The sequence below is a fragment of the Stenella coeruleoalba genome (genome assembly GCF_951394435.1).
Source record: "Stenella coeruleoalba genome assembly, chromosome: 3".
Classification (NCBI taxonomy): Eukaryota; Metazoa; Chordata; class Mammalia; order Artiodactyla; family Delphinidae; genus Stenella; species Stenella coeruleoalba.
In genome coordinates this window covers 20065487-20086022 of record NC_137148.1, presented here as the reverse complement: position 1 = coordinate 20086022, position 20536 = coordinate 20065487, and positions in this window count along the sequence as shown.

The following is a 20536-nucleotide window of genomic DNA, read 5'->3' as shown; positions in this document are numbered from 1 at the left end:
CTTTTTCAGCTCTGACTGTGCTGAACAGTGCAGGCACTGAAGGACAGATATTGTATGATATATACCACTTTCATGTGGAATCTAAAAAGTTGAATTCATAGAAACAGAGAGTATAATTCTGGTTACCAGGAGCTGGTAGGTGGGGGAGATGGGAGATGTTGGTGAAAGGGTGCAAACTTCTAGTTAGAAGATAAAAAATTTCTGGGAATCTAATGTAAAGCATTGTGATTATAGTTATCAATACTGTACTATATACTTTAAAGTGGCTATAAGAGTAGATTTTAAATGTTCTCACCACAAAAAAGAGATGGTAATGTTACAACATGATAGAGGTGTTAGTAACACTAGGGTGGTAATCATATTGTATTATGTAAGCATGTCAACAGGTGTACACCTTAAAGTTACACAATATCATATGTCAATTATACCTCAATAGAGTTGAAAAACAAGAAAAGTTGAAATTGTTAAAAATGTAAAGTGCGACCTTAATTCTTTGGGTTGAGGGTTATTAGCATCAGATTTGAGGGCCTAGCCCCCCATTTCCCTAACTTAGATGTGAATGTCTGAGCACAGGGGTTCTTTGGATTGCTGATTCTGCCTCCAAATATTATTTTCTGATAAAAGGTCAAATGTTAAAAAGGAAAATAATTTACAGAGGAAAGTTGGGGAGAAGAGACTAGCCAGTGTACAGGCCCAAAGGGAAGATAATTTATAGTAAATCTCAATACAAATGTATCAATATATATATGATAAAATGAGATCTAGGCATAAGCAAAAATTTAAACAAGATTCTTAGAAATTTAGACTTTTCTTTGAGGTCCTTCAGGAGCCTTTAAAGATGTTTAAGCAGGGGAAGAGCATGATAAAATTTTTGTTTCATGAAGATCCTCTTTTCCAGTATAGAAATTTGAATGAAGGGAAGCAGTCTGGGAGAAAGAACCAGTGAAGAGTCTATTTGGGGAATTATTAAGGTCTGTTGGCAATTTTTGCTTGATGGTTGATTTAGGAAGAGGGGAGAGAGAATGATCCTTAGATATGAGTCCTCCGTACACAGACAATGGTACCCTAAAATAAGTTAGAGAAGAGAGAAAAGGAAAATATTAGGGAGAAATTTGATCATTCAATTATGAAAATATAGAGTTGGAGATACATACTGTTGATAATGCCTGCTGTAGATACTGTTAAAGTTGATATTTCCTCTGTATATATGAGGAGAAAGGATCAAATGTCAGCAACATCATGCTTATGAGCTCATTAAAACCATCTGGACCTCAGATACAGAGAATTACGTCCATTTTGTTTGCTAACTGAACACAAGGGAACAAACAAGGTCATCCAGAGAGCATATTGGAGATATATAAATGAAGGGAGCATCATGGGTAACAGGATAGCTAAAGAGAGATGTCCTTATAAGATACCAATTGCAAAATGAGAGAAGAAGGAAAATTAGTACTATGAAATATCTGAAAAATAATTTATGAGAGGAAATATTTAAAAGTGCCCAAGGTTGTGGACACTCAGGTAACATTGGGTCAAAATGTGTCTGTAGGTACAAATGTACTTATTTACAAAAGAGAAATAGAGTCACAGATGTAGAAAACAAACTTATGGTTACCAAGGGGGAAGGGGGAAGAGGGATACATTGGAGACTGGGATTAACATATACACACTACGATATATAAAATAGATAACTAATAAGAACCTTCTGTATAGCACAGGGAACTCTACTCGATACTCTGTAATGGCCTATATGGGAAAAGAATGTAAAAAAGAGTGGATATATGTATATGTATAACTGATTCACTTTGTTGTACAGTAGAAACTAACACATTGTAAATCAACTATACTCCAATAAAAATTAACTAAAAAAATGTGTCTATAGAAGTTTTTTTTTTTTTTTTATCTATGCAAGAGCATTTCTCATGGATTTTGGGGTGTTAAAGAAGCATTCATAGTTTATGTGATAATAATTGTTTTTTCCTAAGCACACTTATTGTCTTTCACACCTTTATTCCTCTGCATAAGACTATACAGTGACTTATTTGATTATTACATTTGGAATGAGTAATTGAGCTTTAGCTTACCTATGCCCTTCTTCACTTTGAGAATGAGTGACTTTCATATGACTTTCCAGTGCTCTTACGTAGTGGTGCTTCCTCCTCAAGAGGGAGAGTGCTACCCTTATCAAATGACACCATGATGGGACGGGTGCATTAGTTTACTGGGACTGCTGTGAATTGGTACAGCCACTATGGAGAACAGTATGGAGGTTCCTTAAAAAACTACAAATAGAACTACCATATGACCCAGCAATCCCACTACAGGGCATATACCCTGAGAAAACCATAATTCAAAAAGAGTCATGTACCAAAATATTCATTGCAGCTCTATTTACAATAGCCTGGAGATGGAAACAACCTAAGTGCCCATCATCGGATGAATGGATAAAGAAGATGTGGCACATGTATACAATGGAATATTACTCAGCCATAAAAAGAAATGAAATTGAGCTATTTGTAATGAGGTGGATAGACCTAGAGTCTGGCATACTTACAGATTTACAGAGTGAAGTAAGTCAGAAAGAGAAAGACAAACACTGTATGCTAACACATATATATGGAATTTAAGGGAAAAAAATGTCATGAAGAACGTAGGGGTAAGACAGGAATAAAGACACAGACCTACTGGAGAATGGACTTGAGGATATAGGGAGGGGGAAGGGCGAGCTGTGACAAAGTGAGAGAGAGGCATGGACATATATACACTACCAAACGTAAGGTAGATAGCTAGTGGGAAGCAGCCGCACAGCACAGGGAGATCAGCTCGGTGCTTTGTAACCGCCTGGAGGGGTGGGATAGGTAGGGAGGGTGGGAGGGAGGGAGATGCAAGAGGGAAGAGATATGAGAACATATGTATATGTATAACTGATTCACTTTGTTATAAAGCAGAAACTAACACACCATTGTAAAGCAATTATACCCCAATAAAGATGTTAAAAAAAAATGAAAAGAAAAAAAAAAAAAAGGAAGATCCACAAACTGAGTGGCAACAGAAATTTATTGCCTTATAATTCTGGAAGTTAGAAGTTGAAATCAAGATGTAAGCAGAGTTGGTTCCTTCTGAGGGCTCTGAGATAGAATTTGTCCCGTGCCTCTTTCCCAGCTTCTGGTAATCTCAGGTTTTCCTTGGCTAGTAGATGGTGTTCTCCCATCTACTGGAGACTTCACATAGTCTTGCCTCTGTAATTGTGTATCTCTGTGTCCAAATTTCCCCTTTTATAAGGATACCACTCATACAGGACTAGGGTCTACTCTAACGTCCTTAACTTCACTTGATCATATACAAAGATTCTATTTCCATATAAAGTCACATTCACAGGTACTGGGGGTTTGGACTTCAACATCTTTTGGGAGGATGATTCAACTCATAACTGTGGGAAGTCTTCCTAATGTTGGTGCTCAGTATTAGCCATCAAACCTGAAGCCATATTCTCCAATTTAGTTATTGTCATCAAAATGGTTTACTTTTGGCTCCCGTAAATATATTTTCCACTTCTCAATTTGTTCAGAATTCATGTAGAAAAAGATATTTATTATTTATTTGGATCCCTCAAAGTTCCCACACATGGAAAGAATGTAGTTTGCAGAACTCTTGGGATCATCACAATGGCAGGCTGGAGCCAGTTTGTACCAGCTCACAAGAGCCAAAGTTACATTTTTGTTACATTTTTAAGAATTTTGAGAGTTAACTGCTATACACAGTTTGTACTAACACTAAGTCATACAAGCTTAACAAATATATTTAATATACACACAAAACTCACTGCTTCCTAATTGTTTTACTGCATTTTCCTACTGTTCATGCTCTTGAGTTATTTGCCTCTATATTATCTATGTGGTGGAAATACTACATAATACTAATGATGTGTTGCTGCACATCTCTTTCCAACTTTGTACTTAGGGACATCATAATGGTAACTGGAAACTGACCATGATAAGCATATTTACCCCACATACATTAGCAAACAATACTAATCAGGACTTTGCTTATGGTTTTGTTAAATCTCTAGACTAAAGAGTGTGATTGAGATAACACACTTAAATATGTTTTGTCTGCAGTTACTTTGTAAATAACAACAAAAAAAATTGAGAAAATAGTAATCCCGTATTCAAACACTTCTGATTCAACAGAGTAGTCACTTGCATCATTGACAAGTGAGTGAATTTCCAACATAGATTGGCATTATGTTTTGTTTTACTCACCAACATAGACAGTAATAGCAACCAACACTTACACTAAAACTCAAAGAACCAGTTGCTAAATCTTCACTAGTACATCATAGAACAGCAAGGAGTTAATGATAGCAGGTTTAGAATATTTTGGTAAGAATCCTGACACTACAGGTAAGTTGAAAGATGTGTGGTCAATCTAGCTTTGTTGGTTTCTTTTTGTAGTGGAAGACATTTCAGAGGTTTAAATATTCATTGAAAAGATATATGTGTGGAGATAGAGAGAGAGGGAGAGAGACAGAGAGAGGGAGAGAGACTGAATCTGAATGGGAAGATAATATACTTGAAGAGAAGAGATGAGAGCAAACCTGTGATATGAGTGAAGAGTTTGGTCATGAGAGTTGGAGGCGACTCTTTCTTCCATCCTGAGAAGAAAGAATGAAATTATGAGTGTGTGCAGGTATAAGCAATTTGTAATTGATATTGCAATAAATTGAGGGAATCACACCTGATGTTTTTATATTTTTCTGCCAAACAAGTTTATTACTGAAAGTGAAAAGAAAGTCAGAAAAGTAAGGAACCTTAGATGTAACAGAGTAGTTCTGAGTTACCTACAAACAGTAGTAAACCCAAATACTGGGGGGAAGTGGGGATTGAAGGCAATAATATGTAGGGCTTTTGGGGTGAGATCCTATCAATTAGAATGTTATTACCTATACTGTTTAGCCAACTCAAAGCTGAGGGGAAGAAACTGAATGGTTGGGTTGATTGTTTTTAATCAAGATAGATGAAGGGGCTCACACATCAATGAAAGCTCTAAGCTAGGCAATAGGGAAATATGTTGAAAATATGTCATGAGGAATTTCACTCTTACATTATCTTTCTCACATGGTTTATACTGTCTGAAAGAAAAAAGTTAAAAAAACTTTAAAATTTTATAGATATACATATTATAATTTCTAGGGTTATCCTTAAATAAGATCATACACGCAGCTGGTACATATATGTCACACTTAGTTCAAATTCAGAATAATATCTCCAGACTTTCCTTCAAAAAGACACTATTAAGCCACGGATATCTACTCTTTTTATTAAATACTTTTTATAGAATACTTTTAATTTCTGTCTTTCAAATTTTTATTTGATTAAAGCAAATTACCCGCAGGACCTCGTGGCGCAATGGTAGCACGTCTGACTGCTAATTAAAGGTAAATTAGTTTTAACAATAAGCAGAACATAATTAAAATGAAAAGGAATATTACTATCCATTATGGTTTCTGTTCCTAAAACAGAAACTATATTGTATTTGAATAAATATCATTTTAGGTAATTATCTCTTCTATGAGATAGAAAATAGATTATAATTAAATACCATTGTTTATTATTACTCTACCATTCTCTTATCACAGGAAATTCTTGACAAGGAATACAACTATTTTCTACACACTGATTTTTATTTTTTTAACACATTTTCCTGACCATAGTATTCAGTTTGTCTAAAAGACTGAAATTATTATAATAGTTTATATCTATTCTTACCTGCAGGTAGTAGCAAAATACAATTAACTGGGAACAATTATCTTCTTTGCTATCAGGACTTTTACTATAAAATACATGCTTAGATGCAAGATTTGTCTATTCCTTAGGATAGAGTTACTTTTTTTTTCTGTAAGTTTATGCAAATGGATCAATAACGCTAAATTAATGGCTCTTAAATTGTGGTTCCCAGAGGAGTAACTTCAGTCTTGGAACTTAATAGAAATGCAAATTCACAGACCTCACTTTAGTCTTAGCACACTGTTTTAGAAGCCTTTCGGGTGATTCTGGAGCATACTGAAGGTCGAGAAGTCAGGGTTGTGTAATAGAAATTTCTTTGATGATGGAACTGTTCTATATCTGCACTTTCCAATGCAGTATCCAGTAGCTACCTATGCCAGTAAATGGCTAGTATGACCAGAAACTAATTTTTTTTTCTTTTTTGTCTGCATTGGGTCTTCATTGCTGCGTACCGGCTTTCTCTAATTGCAGCAAGTGGGGGCTACTCTTCGTTGTGGTGTGCAGGCTTCTCATTGCAGTGGTTTATCTTGTTGTGGAGCACGGGCTCTAGGCGCATGGGCTTCAGTAGTGTGGCACGCGAGCTCTAGAGCACAGGGTCAGTAGTTGTGGCGCACGGGCTTAGTTATTCCGTGGCACGTGGGATCTTCCCGGACAAGGGATTGAACTCGTGTTCCCTGCACTGGCAGGCAGAATCTTAACCACTGTGCCACCAGGGAAGTCCCCAGAAACTAATTTTTAATATTATTTAATTTTAATTTATTTAAAGTTAAAAATCCATATGTGGCCAATGGCTATTATTTTGGACAGCACAAGTCTGAGTAAAATCCACAGTTCATGTGATTAGAATCACAGAAGGTTAGATTCTAAAGGAAATGTAAACTTATTACATCTTTCAATCACTATTGGAATTCTTGATGCTATAATTTACTAAAAGAAAAAAATAATAACCCATTACAATTTTGATCCTAGCAAAATTACGATAATAGTAGTCATTTATTTCAGCAAAATTTATGAAGTGAAATTGACTACACGATGTTTATATTTTTTAACAAAAAATGTTGTATCTGAGTGTGGAAGGCAGAAAGCTCAGATGGTGTACATTCCCTGTATAATCCTCTCTCTTTAAGTGAGGTTGGGGCCAGTGAATGTGATGGACTCATGTTCATGGTTAGGTTAAAGATAAATAGATTTTGGGCTTCCCTGGTGGCGCAGTGGCTGAGAGTCCGCCTGCCAATGCAGGGGACACGGGTTCGTGCCCCGATCAGGGAAGATCCCACATGCCGCAGAGTGGCTGGGCCCGTGAGCCATGGTCGCTGGGCTTGCACGTCCGGAGCCTGTGCTCTGCAACGGGAGAGGCCACAGCAGGGAGAGGCCCGCATACAGGGAAAAAAAAAAAAAAGATAAATGGATTTTGCAACAGAATGCAACAGAATGCAACAGAATAAAGAACCCAGAAAATAGTGACGTGTATACTGTCAACTAATCTTTGACAAGGGTGTCAAAAATACACAATGGAGACTTTATACTCTGAAGAACAAACGGTGTTAAGAAAATTGGATATTAATATGCAAAAGAATGAAACTGGATGCTTATCTTACACCATACACAGAAATTAATTCAAAATAGATTAAAGACTTAACTGTAAGAAGTGAAAGTGTAAAACTCCTAAAAGAAAACATAAGGGAAAAAAGTTCATGACATTGGTCATGAAACAAGATACAAAGGCAAAAATAGACAAGTGAGACCACACAGACTAAAAAGCTTTTGCACAGAAAAGGAAACAATCAACAGAGTGAAATTAGAAAATAGTTATTGTAAAATACCTCACATATACTGAGTATTTAATATATGCTAAACCTGGTTCTAAGTATTTTCCATTAATTAATTAATTTAATTAATAATGAAAAACCACTGAATGACGAGCACTATTGTTAAATTTTCTTCTTGAGGATTGGGCAAAGAGATATAAGGTAATTTATCCAAAATTACACAAGTAATAAGTCAAGGATGTGACAATACAGAATGTGACTACAGAGTCTTTTTGCTTACCCAGGGCTCTAATTTGCCTCTCAAAGAAACAGTTAATTTGGGAATGTGGGAGAAAAGCTGTTTGTCTCATTGAGAAAACTGCTGAGATTATGTCTGAAGAAAACAGACATTTTTAATTGTAGAACACAGTAGTGTGAGAGATGTTGATTTTAAGGAATATTTCTTAAAAGATGCAATTTTTTGATAAGGATAATAAACGTTCATTGTTGTTTTAAGCCATAAGTTTTCAATAATTTTGTTATACAGTGATAACGTATCAATACAGTAAGCATCCTCCATATGGATGTATCATAATTTATTTAACATTCCCCTCTAGTTGGACATTTAGGTTGTTTCTAGTTTTATCCCATTATAGGCAATTATGTAATTCTTTAGGATAAATTTCTAGAAATAGAATTGCTAGAACTCATATTTTATTTTATTTTTATTTCTTATTTATTTATTTTTGGCTGTGTTGGGTCTTTGTTGCTGCGTGCGGGCTTTCTCTAGTTGTGGCGAGTGGGGGCTACTCTTCATTGTAGTGCATGGGCTTCTCATTGCGGTGTCTTCTCTTGTTGTGGAGAATGGGCTCTAGGCACACAGGCTTCAGTAGTTGTAGTATGTGGGCTCAGTAGTTGTGTCTCACAGGCTCTAGAGCGCAGGCTCAGTAGTTGTGGCACACAGATTTAGTTGCTCCATGGCACGTGAGATCTTCCCAGACCAGGGCTCGAACCCATGTCCCCTACATTGGCAGGCGGATTCTTAACCACTGCACCACCAGGGAAGTCCCTAGAATTCATATTTTAAATTATGATAAACGTTGGCAAACTACATTCTAAAAAGGTCAAAAATTCTACTATTTCACACTTCCACCTAAGTGTATTACAGTGCTTATTTCTCCATGCTCTTGCCAACAGTGGTTATTTTTAATAGTGCTAATCTTAGGTGACAAATGACATGTCATTTTAAGTGTATTAGTGATGAGAAGATAGTTATGCCAGGAGTTTATTGGCTATTTGCATTTCATGATTTGTCTTTTCATGTCCTTTGGTCAGTCATCAATTTAATCTTGATATGAAGGGATTATGTATAGACTATGGATATTAACTTTTTCTCATGTACCTGGCAGATATTTTTTCCAGTTTTATGGAGAAATAACTGGTATACATCACTGCATAAGTTTAAGGTGTGCAGCATGATGGTTTGATTTACATATATTACCACAATAAAGTGAAATGATTACCACAATAGATTTAGTTAACATCTATCATCAAAGATGCAATGATTTTGATGGTAAAATGGAAAATAAGATAATACTTATAGAATGGTAGGTAATCAAATAAAATTGACAAATTTAGCAGGGTTGGGAAAGTTTAGAATATATGTTCTATGATGTTCAGTAAGTCTTCAAAAAGAGAAGGGTACTTACTGTTCAAAATGGACAAAACAGAACCATAAATATTACACATAAAACCTAAATCATAACAGCCAGATATTATAAAGTGGACTGAGATAAGAAGGTCTTGCTGGTGGTTTAAAACTGGCCACTGAACCCAGGAGAAGCACATGGATTTTCCAAAAAGTAAATGTCACAGGTCTTTTAATTTGAGATGTGTGATCTAGGGGTCTGCGAGCAAATTTCCCTATTACCACCCAGTTAGGTTGTAAAGAATAAGAGTGGAAAAGATGCTAAAGGAGAAATGAGTCTGACATTTCACTTTTGTTGCTTACAACCTAGCTCATATAAAAGGCAAATGGATAGAATTGAACTGTGATAAATAAGAGTTCACAGCTACAAAATTTTACAAAAAAGTTACAAGACAAAAAGTTGTTTGTTAAAAAAGAGATGATACAAAACAAAGAGAAAAGGAAAAAATCAAAAGACACTTGGAAAATAGAAACTGAGCATCAAAAAAGCATAAACTAAAAAAATACTTTTCTACAAAATCAAGACAGTACAGACCATTTTACTAAACCTAAATAAGAGGTAAAGTAAGAGATACAATTATCTGGAGAAGATATTGCAGTAGGAAAAAGAAGGAGAGGGAGGAGGAGAAGAGGAGGGGGAGGGGGAGGGAGAGAGAGAGGAAGAGGGAGATCGATAGGAAGGTGGAAGTTTTCAAGAAAACAAATAGAATAGGAAAATAAAAACATTACAAGGTGAAAGTCACATTGAAAACAAAAATTTCAATAAATATAAATAGAAACTTACAACAAAACAATGTATAGACTTATGAAAGGGGATGGTTAATTTTATGTATCAATTTAATGACATGTAGTACCCAGATATTTGGTCAAACATTATTCTTGGTGTTTCTGCAAAGAAGTTTTTGGATGAGACTAACAATTTAATCAGTTGAATAAAGCAGATTATCCTCCATAATGTGAGTGGGACTCGTTCAGTCAGTTGAAGACCTGAAGAGAACAACAAAAAAATGACCCTTCCTGGAGTAAGAGGGGCATTCTCCAGCCTTTGGAGTTCATGTGGACTGTTGACTCTTCTGGGTCTGTGTCTGCTGACCTTCAGGTTGGAACTTTACTATCAACTCTCTTGGGTCTTCAGCCCATGGGCCCATGCTACATATTTGAACTTGCCAGTTTCCACAACTGCTTGAATCATTTCCTTAGAATAAATCTCTCTCTCTCTCTCTCTCTCTCTTTCTCACACACACACATACACACACACACACACACACACACACACACACACACCTCCTATTGATTCTGTTTCTCTAGAGAATCCTAATACACAAAATTCACATGCTTTTGCTTTTCCAATGGAAAGGAAAGCAAGGCTTAAGCTAGTTCCAGCTTTGACCATGGAGAAGTAAATAGGCAAGTGACTTATTTTCCTACAAAAGTATCAACCACAATACTGTATAAAATTTATGCATCCACTGGCTTCAGCCCTCAGGCAATAGAAGGTAGAAGATTGTGATCCTAGAGGGATAGGAATCACAAGAAGTAAGCACCACACAATATTATGCCTGGGGGCACTTTTCAAATCACAGCAAAGGAAATGAAACTCAATCACAAAGCAATGTTCTTAATGGGTAAAATAAATAAAGATCAGAGATTGGGGTTCTTGAGGCACCTAGAATTTGAGGGACAATTAACCAAATAAGTTAGTTGTACAAGTAGGAAGATCCCCAAAACTGTTTCTTTCAACCTGCATTCCAATATTAAGTTACACAATACCATGAACAACATTATGCAAAGTTTGACAGAAAACAGTATTAGAAGGTTGTGAGGACAATAGAAATTATATAAGATGTACAACTGTATAGAGACATTGATAATCTTATCATGTAACATTAAGTGACCTTGCTGTAGAACACACAAGTTTTTCAAGCACACATGGAACATTCACAAATGTTAACTCTACAGCAAGGAGTTCCTTTCATCTTCCACCTCTTCTTTCTCAGGGATGGAAAAGATATGGAGAAGATGTTCAGAGTATCATGTTGTGGCATGGAGGTGTAATGCCAAACAAACAATCACAAAGTTCTAGTCTTTTGAAAGGAATCAGATCTTACTCTAGTCACTTCTACTCGTACAAGATCATCTTCTATCAAATCATTTTAGTGCTAGTTGAAACTACTCCTCTGAAGATGCCCTCATGTAATATTATGCTATCTAAAGTACACCTTCCACAGCCAGTTTACAGCTCGTTATACCATACTCACACTGACATAAAATTTAATCTTGTATGCGGCCTCTGAGTTTAGTTTCTTCTAACACATTTCATTCTTCCTTCAGCTAATTTTTGCCATATCAAATTCTACATTGGAGTAGTTATGGAGTTTTGCACAGTAGTGTTGAAATGCAATTCTGAAAGCTTAAGGCAGGTATTATACTCTCAATTCATTGAATGTAGTAATACTTTGGCCTCCCAGGATAGAAATGCCAATATAAAAACTGTCAGTATCAATGACACTCAAACTTTATGTAGCAATGCCATCATTTTCATATAGTTCAGGTAGTTATTTCAGTCAATTGTTTTAACTGCACTTTCTAGTATAGCTAATATTATTGACACATTTGTTTCAAGGCGGAGTGGAAACAGAAGTACAGAATAAAGGTCCTCTTTAATTATTTTTTCTTCTTTTGTATTGTTTTTAAGTGAAACCCTATTGGAGTTAGTGGTGATAACCACATTGCAAGTAGGGTTGAGTGAATCTTTAAACATTCAAGAGCCCTTCTATTTCTGCAGATCAATTCTCACCATTGTATTTTTCTCAAGGATAACTTCTGGTGGATTGACTTTCTCTGGGAATGTAGTTGTAGATAGAGGTAACTAAGTATTTTGAGTTAAACTATTTTATCTTTCTTAAGATACATTTGATAAATGGAAATAAGATTTTGACCAGGTCAAGTGCAATTACACTAATACAGTTGTGGTGGACGGTTCATTTGAACTGTGCCTTTCTCTCCAGCCCATATACATCATCCAAGAAAAAGACATTTTGCAAGAAAGAGATGTGTTAAAAACGATTGTGAATGGGAAGGTAAATGCAATCAATAATGTAAAGAGGAAACTAATGAATTTCCATTTTTATGTGTTATGTATAAGTTGACATTTGGAAATTCACATGGACCTATCTGAAAAGCATGTGATAACTGATGTCCAGAACTCAAGAAATGGGTCACAATCTTTCTCTCACATTGAATAATTTTGACAAATATGTATATAAGGTATACCTTTTTAATAAAGATTGAAAGTAAATCCCAGATCACTAATATTCCATTAAGAAGGTCAAATTTAATTGCATGTATTATAGATCTTATCTTTCTACTTTCCCAACTGACAAGGGAAATGTAATTATTTTTGAAGCATGATAATATGCTATAAATGTGTGACCTTTTCACAGTTTAAGCAATAAATCTCACTCTACGGTGTTCTCTTGGAGCATAATATTAATATACCTAAGCTACACTTATTTTGATTAAATAAGCTAACATGTTACTCATAACATACCCTCTGAAGTGTTTTAAAGGACAATCAAGTTTTACATGTAGAAAATTGCTTAATATTTGAGAATATTTTTCTACAATCACATTTGCCTATTTACATGATATTTGTGAACACATATTCTTAGAGTGTATATATAAAATTTCTTTTGCAAAATTCAACCTTATTTTCATATATTTGGAAAATCAGATGTTCCTGTTCCAGTGAATAATTACTGATATATTAATAATACATAAATAGGAGAAAACAAATTTTATACTAAAAGTATAGGAAGAATTTATAATTTGTGAATTGATAGTTTCAACTTTATTTATTCTTGTGCTATAGAGATGCTCAGAAACCAGAAGTAATGTAAATGGGCTAATTCCAAAATTGGCCGTCATCACAATTTAATGTCTAACGAATTCTTGCTAGATTCATGAGTTCATATTTTTTGCTAGATAGAAATGTTATTTTTCCTTATTTTATTAATTATAGATTACATATGACTTTAATAAAGTCTTTATATTTCATTGAAAAACCAAAGCAGCACAGCATGTGCCCCAAGGTTTAAAATATCACACACATTTTAGTAAAAGTGTAAGAGCTAACATTTATTGAGGATTTACATAAATTAGCTCAGGTAATTCTCTCAACAGCCCCATGAGGCAGTGATTAGTTTAAAAATGCGAGCTTCTGTAAGATATAAGGGCCTGAGTATCAATAGCTTAGTTAGCACAAATAGAATTTGACTTCTTATTCATGTGAAGTCTAAATGAGGGTTTCCTGATTAGGATCCAATTCCACTCAGTCATTCAGGGAACCAGGTTGATAGGAGCTCTTCCCACTTTAACACAATATTGCCATGGGGATTGACATCCAGTCAGCAGATGGGAAGAGTGAGAGAATCACACACAGGAGGTTATGATGAGCCAGACTCTGTTCACATTCCATTTAGAGCCATCTAAATATGTCACACGTTAAGGCTTCAGAAACAGGGAACCTTATTAGCACAGGGAAAATGGTATTTTTTTGTGCTACCAGTCTCTACCACAGTTTGTCTCTCTATTCATCAAATAACATTTTCACCATTCTTTCAACATATAAAATATTCTCATTCTTTCCCTGATGAAGATCCAAGGTGTTTCCATCAAGTTTCTTCACCCCATTAGATGAAGCTGTGGCACTAGAACATATGAACCAAAAAGGCAAGTAATTTACTCTCAGCTTATACAATAGACAAAGGTGGGGCAGAAGTAATATCATCATAATCAACTTCCCTATTCTGAAAATGAAGTATGGAGACTATGCACCAGGAGCAATGATGTAGTGAAAAGTGGAGGAAGACCCTTGATTACAACCTAATTCTACTCTCTGGATAAAAATTTCTTGTCTGTTGTCTTTTGGAGTCTCTTGCTCAGCTTTCTGGGACAGACTTTGCCCTTTTCGAGAGCACATAAAGTGAGTATTGAGGCAGAAGGCTGCCTCTTGTGGGATGTAAGATTTCCACAGACTATGCATGAAAATTTGAGAACTTGAGAGTACCTTTAAAACCTGTGTAGTCAAAATATATTTTAGTTCTAGTTGCTAGTTTTGTTGGTATTATAATCCCCTCATAAGAATAGTATGCTTCTGATTTGTTTCTAGTCAGTAGCTTACACCAGTAACCATACTGAAATTCTGTATTAGACAAATTTCTGAAATACAATTCATTTCCTTGTTTTGATTTCTTTCTAATTCTTTTCCAAACAAATTACTGCTACCTTGAGACAATCCAGATTTGTGGGGGAAATACTCTTTTTTTAAAAAAATTTAAATTTATTTATTTATTTTTGGCTGTGTTGGGTCTTTGTTGCTGTGCACAGACTTTCTCTAGTTGTGGTGAGCGGGGGCTATCTCCATTGTGGTGCATGGGCTTCTCATTGCGGTGGCTTCTCTTGTTGTGGAGCACGAGCTCTAGGCACGCGAGCTTCAGTAGTTGTGGCTTGTGGGCTCAGTAGTTGTGTCTCGCAGGCTCTAGAGTGCAGGCTCAGTAGTTGTGGCACATGGGCTTAGTTGCTCTGCAGAATGTGGGATCCTCCCTCCCGGACCAGGGCTCGAACCCGTGCCCCCTGCATTGGCAGATGGATTCTTAACCACTGCGCCACCAGGTAAGCCCTGTGGGGGAAATACTCTTAATATTTTTGTCACAGGGATGATTCTTAATTGGCTGCTGTACACAATTTTTTTTCAATTTATTTTCTCTCTTCAGAGTGAAGGAAGCACTGATTTTTCTAACTGTTGAGGTTACACTGTAGCTAGCAGCTTCCTTTCCTACAGATGAGTTATTATCCCATGCATAGATGCAAATAATGAGGCACAAACTATAGGTTATATAACGTATCTTGTGTTCCACAGCTAGTGGTTTTGAAGCTAAGATTTAAACGCAGCCATTTTCCTAAAGATAGTATTTCCTGCTCTACTGTTCCTCAGGCCCTTTATCTTCTGCCCATAGCACTTCTCTCTGTCAGGGTTCAAATATCCATCTATACAGCACAGAACTGGAACAGATTTTATTACATTCCCTCATAATCCTCATCAATTCTTGCTATGGATTTCTTTAGGTCCAATCACTCCTCCATATTTCACTGAAAAACTGAAGTTCTAGTGCAAGTAACCTCACTGAAGTGGGTGTCCGGATGTTACTATTTCATCTATACCCATGGGCAAGTCCAAGTTTCTCTTAGATTGCCAGGACAGCTCCTGCTACATGTGTACATCTCTACACATGTGACAAATCTGCATTTTTGCAAGTGTCATTGAATTCATGTTTTAAGACCCATGCACATATGTTAAGTTCAGGGATACGTATATGGGTATTTTGTGGTCACATATGATTTTTTGTAGCAATTTAGAGTGGACTAATATTTTGAGTGAGTTAATGTGATATATTCATTATGTGCATTCTCTTAAAAACACTGTCTTTCTTTAAACATTATCATATTTCTGCACCTATGCTTGTCAATGGCAGAAGCTCAGAAATATGTAAAATGAACATGGAAGGACTCATCACTGAAAATCCTAAGGCAGAGATCCCTCCCCTCTCTCTATATACACGTTTAAAGCTCTGTAGTGTTTTTGTTTTGTTTTGTTTTGTTTTTTGCGGTATGCGGGCCTCTCGCTGCTGTGGCCTCTCCCGTTGCGGAGCACAGGCTCCGGACGCGCAGGCTCAGCGGCCATGGCTCACGGGCCCAGCCGCTCCGTGGCATGTGGGATCTTCCCAGACCGGGGCACGAACCCGTGTCCCCTGCATCGGCAGGCGGACTCTCAACCACTGTGCCACCAGGGAAGCCCTGTAGTGTATTTTGATGCACTGTGTGGAAAACCAGTGCTTTCTTTAATAGTCTGTGGTAGGCAGAATAATGGCCCTCCGAAAGGCCAATGTCTTAATTCCCTAAAACTGTGAGTGTGTTACTTTACATGTTAAAGAGACTTAAGTAGATGTGATTAAGATTGAGATTAAGGTTAAGATTGAGACTGAAATAGGAAAATTATTCTGAATTACCCAGGTGGGTCCAACCTAATCACATGAGTTTTTAAAAGCAGAGAACTGCCAGAGGGAGCTGTGGTCATATAGTCAGAGGGAGCTGTGACTTTGTTAGGAAGTCAGTGGGATTTATTAATTTAATCATGACTGACTTTGAAGATGATGGGGCGGGACAAACTAAGGAATGAGGTGACTTCAAGAAACTGGAAAAGGCAAAGAAATGGATTTTCCCATAAAGCCTCCAGAAAGGAATGCAGGCCTGCCTGCTCATTGCTTTTAGCCCAGTGAGATCTGTGTTATCCTTCTAACCTCCACAACTGTAAGTTATTAAATGTGTGTTGTTTTAAACTACTAAATTTGTGGTAATTTGTAACAGCAGCAATAGAAAACTAATATGCTGTCTTTCTAATCTATATATTACTTCACTTTAACAACTATCATGTTTCTTTTTAGTTGGATCTCTTAGTTTGTATTAAAAACCAAAAAAACCCTAACATCAGTATCCATCTTATCTTTACAGTAAACACTGCATGGAATTTCAGCTTTTTACACAAGCATGCATGGTGAGAGAATTTTCTTCTTGCTCCAAAATTGGCAACTAGGATACAGAGCTGAGGATAGGAGATATGCCTCCCATTGTAATAATCAAGAAACTCATGGATAAAGATCTGTGGTGTCTGAAGGAGACACTAGTGTTCCTTTCTACTACCTGTGTGGTGAGTTGCAGAAACTAAACATTCCATCTTTGGGACAGCATTTTCAAAGGAATTTTTCAGAACTTGATACGGCTCCCTTTAAGTCACAGACCTTTTGCGAACAGAGTGTAATCTCCGTTTCCTCCTGTACATTCCTGATGGCAGGAGGATTATTACTTGGTGTTCCTCAGCTGGATAGAATGTGAGGGTAGAAATGGGTACAGAAAAAAAGAAACCTCAGGGCTTCCCATGAAGTAATAATAATGAGTTTTTTGGTTAAAACAGAAGCAGAAAAAGTAAGACTATGATAGCAGAGACTGCATTTTTTCATCAGAAATACCATTAGAGTTGGCCTTGGTCTACAGAAAGTATGCAATAAATATGTCATGAATCCATGCTCTGAAAGGCAAAATAAAAACTCATAACAATATTCATTAATTAAATGCAAACAAAGAAATATGCTTTATATCCTAAACATAGACTATAGAATTTTTCCTAAAATAATATGCATTTCAACGTATATTTTTTAAAAGGTCCACATCTCATGCACAAGTACACAGCAAAAAAGTTAATTGCCTGGAAAAGTAAGAAGGTCATATTCAGATGTAACAGACATGACTGAATTAACTGATAATGAGAATAAACATGGACTTTTATTACTGTGTGATATATGGTTTAAAATTGATTTTGTTTCACCACAGTCACACTTTTCAAAATGTCATATTTATAGTCGTGACCTTTCCTAGGAAACAAAAATATCTATGGTTATATAAATATTTTGCTAAATAGTTTCATGCTTGGGTAAGTATTTTTCTATTCAAAATTCATTACTTTGTACACTTAAATGGCAAGAAATGTACTGTCTAAAAACTAGCAGTCATTTAAAATATTGGTTATTTTGTAAAGTCAATATATGATACAAGCTAATTAAACTGAAATAGAACAACCGTTCATAAATGAACTACTTATATATACTTAGAATAATGACAAAGTTACTCGCTTTTCCAATAATGCAATATGATCTAAGAGTAAGGTGGTTCTGTACATAAATATATGATGATGACCATTAACAAATAGTATCAAAACCTCAGTTTTTTAAGAAAATAAGAATGTACTGGGAACACATCTAGGGAGATCAGCTAGATGGCTCTGCTGAACTTGAATGGATTTGATCAAGTCTAGAAATTGGCTGGCTGACAAGTAATCTAGGATGGTGATGGCTCAGAGAATTGGGGAAACTCAGTTCTCTTATCTTCCTCCTTCCTGGCACCACTGGGATATTTTGAGAACACCCATATCATAACAATGGCAGACAGTAATTGCACAAGCACAAATGTGCAAGCCCTTTAAAAAGTCTGTGCTTAGAACACATCTGACCAATAGTCCATTGCCCAAAGCAGGTCACAAGAGCAGGCCAGAGTCAAAGTGGAAGAGCACCACACATTTACAAGGCAAGTGGTATGATTGCAGGGAGGGTGAAATTTAGGGACATTAAAATACCATAGTCAGACCTCAGCTGAAATTATCCATGCCCCTCCCACACCGCAAAATAGTCTTTCCGCTATTTCAGAGGCCCCAATGATCTCATCCATCACTCATCAATGTCACAGTCTGGGTATGATCTACATCAGCTACAGGTACAGTCTCTCTTGATTTGGAGATCTACAAACTAAAAGGACAAGATGTCCTCTTCAACATGCAGCAAGCAGTGGTGAACAACTGTAATAAACTCTCTTGTTTGAAACATAGAAGAATGGTAGGTACATAGCAACATTGTTCAATAGCAATTTTTCAATGCCACTGGGCAATTGTTGCCACATGTGGTACACCAGTGGTAGGATGTATCTCCTGAATAGACTCTGCTTCCGCTCCCTGAGATTAACTCCCCACTTCACTGGACAAAATGACTCTTGGCTCCGTCCTATAGGATATCCATTTCTTTTCCATAACCCTCCTTGACTGTCCTTGACCAGTTGTGAAAATTATATTGAGAAATATGCCCTTTGAGTGAACTTTCAGTGAATTTCTTACCAGTAGAAAGCTAGGAGGAATTTTATTAGGGTTCTCTAGAGAAACAAAACAAACAGGAGGTTATATATATTATATTACATATATATAATATATATTATGTTATATATGGTGAGATATATATGTGTGTGTGTGTGTGTGTGTGTGCATGTGTGTATGTGTATATATGTGATTAATTGTAAACAGGTATGAGGGAGCTTTAAAAGATTTAGGGGGTATTATTTATTTATATGTAATACATTCCACAAACATTTTCTACCCAGTTTGTTTTATATCTTTTGGTTTGCTTAAAGCTTTTGTTTTTCATATGAATTTTTGGTTGTCTAATGTATAAACATTTTTTGTTATTGCATCTGAATTTTGACACATAGTTAGAATGCATTTTCCTATACCCAAGTGATATACAAATGTGTTCACAGGAGATAACTGATTGATAACTTTTCTAAGTTTTCTACTGATATAGTTTTGTTTAATTTTTGTATGTTGAACAGGGTCAATTTTGCTAAATTGTATTTTCCTAGGAAATCGTGCACTTCATCTTTATATAAAGATAGACTTTCTTAGATTTCTACAAATAATTCTCTTATACTCTTATTATTCTGTTTCTTTTTTCTGTTTAAAGTCTACTTTTATCTTCTCAAACCAGTACAAATCCAGTTCTTTTACTGACCACATTGAAAAGTTCAGTTCTTCAAATTATAACACAGCTAACCATCTCTCATTAACATCACCGACATTCTTAGGTCCTTTTATACAAAATAGAGTAACAGGGTACATCTAAAATGCAAGATGTGGATAATAATCAAAGAGACAATAGGAGAAGAGTGACAAATGTTCTAGATATTGGAATTGAAAGAAATGGATTTAAAAATAATTATAATTAATGTTAATGAAAATAAAGAGAAAGATGAACAACATGGCTGAAAAAAGGATGACATCTAAGGAAGTACTGAATTCGAATTACAAAATAATAATTAACTTGGCAATTGATATCAAATGAGGGATGAGAGAAATCACTCCAAAGCTCTTAGTAAGACATCACTAAATGCACTCCACAGAGGCTGTCTGGGAGCAGAGATAATAGGTAGATAAGGTTCAATATTAGCTTGAGAGATTGGAGAATTCTGTAGAATTTCTAACATATGTCCTTCATTATGTAAGGATGCTATTGTAGAAACCTGAACTGGCAAGTCCTCAGAGCCTACTCCCTCAAGAATAACCCTTGGCTATGCTGTGAATGGATTGTTCTATCTTCCGAATGAGATGTCTATTATTGTCTTTTGTTTGTCTGTGTTTTGAGAAGCTGCATTCTTAACACAGGTCAAGAATGTGTAAATAAGAGATTTCTGTTTGTTGGTCACCTATTATGTGAAAGTTAAAATGGGAATATATCTAAAGAAATGCTTACTTTTATTTTTATAATGCATAGCTCATTTCAACTAATTTACAATATGAAAAATATACTCTGAAGTCAGGGAAAACCTTGAAAGAAAGCCCAAGAGCTTATTTATAAATCTTGTAT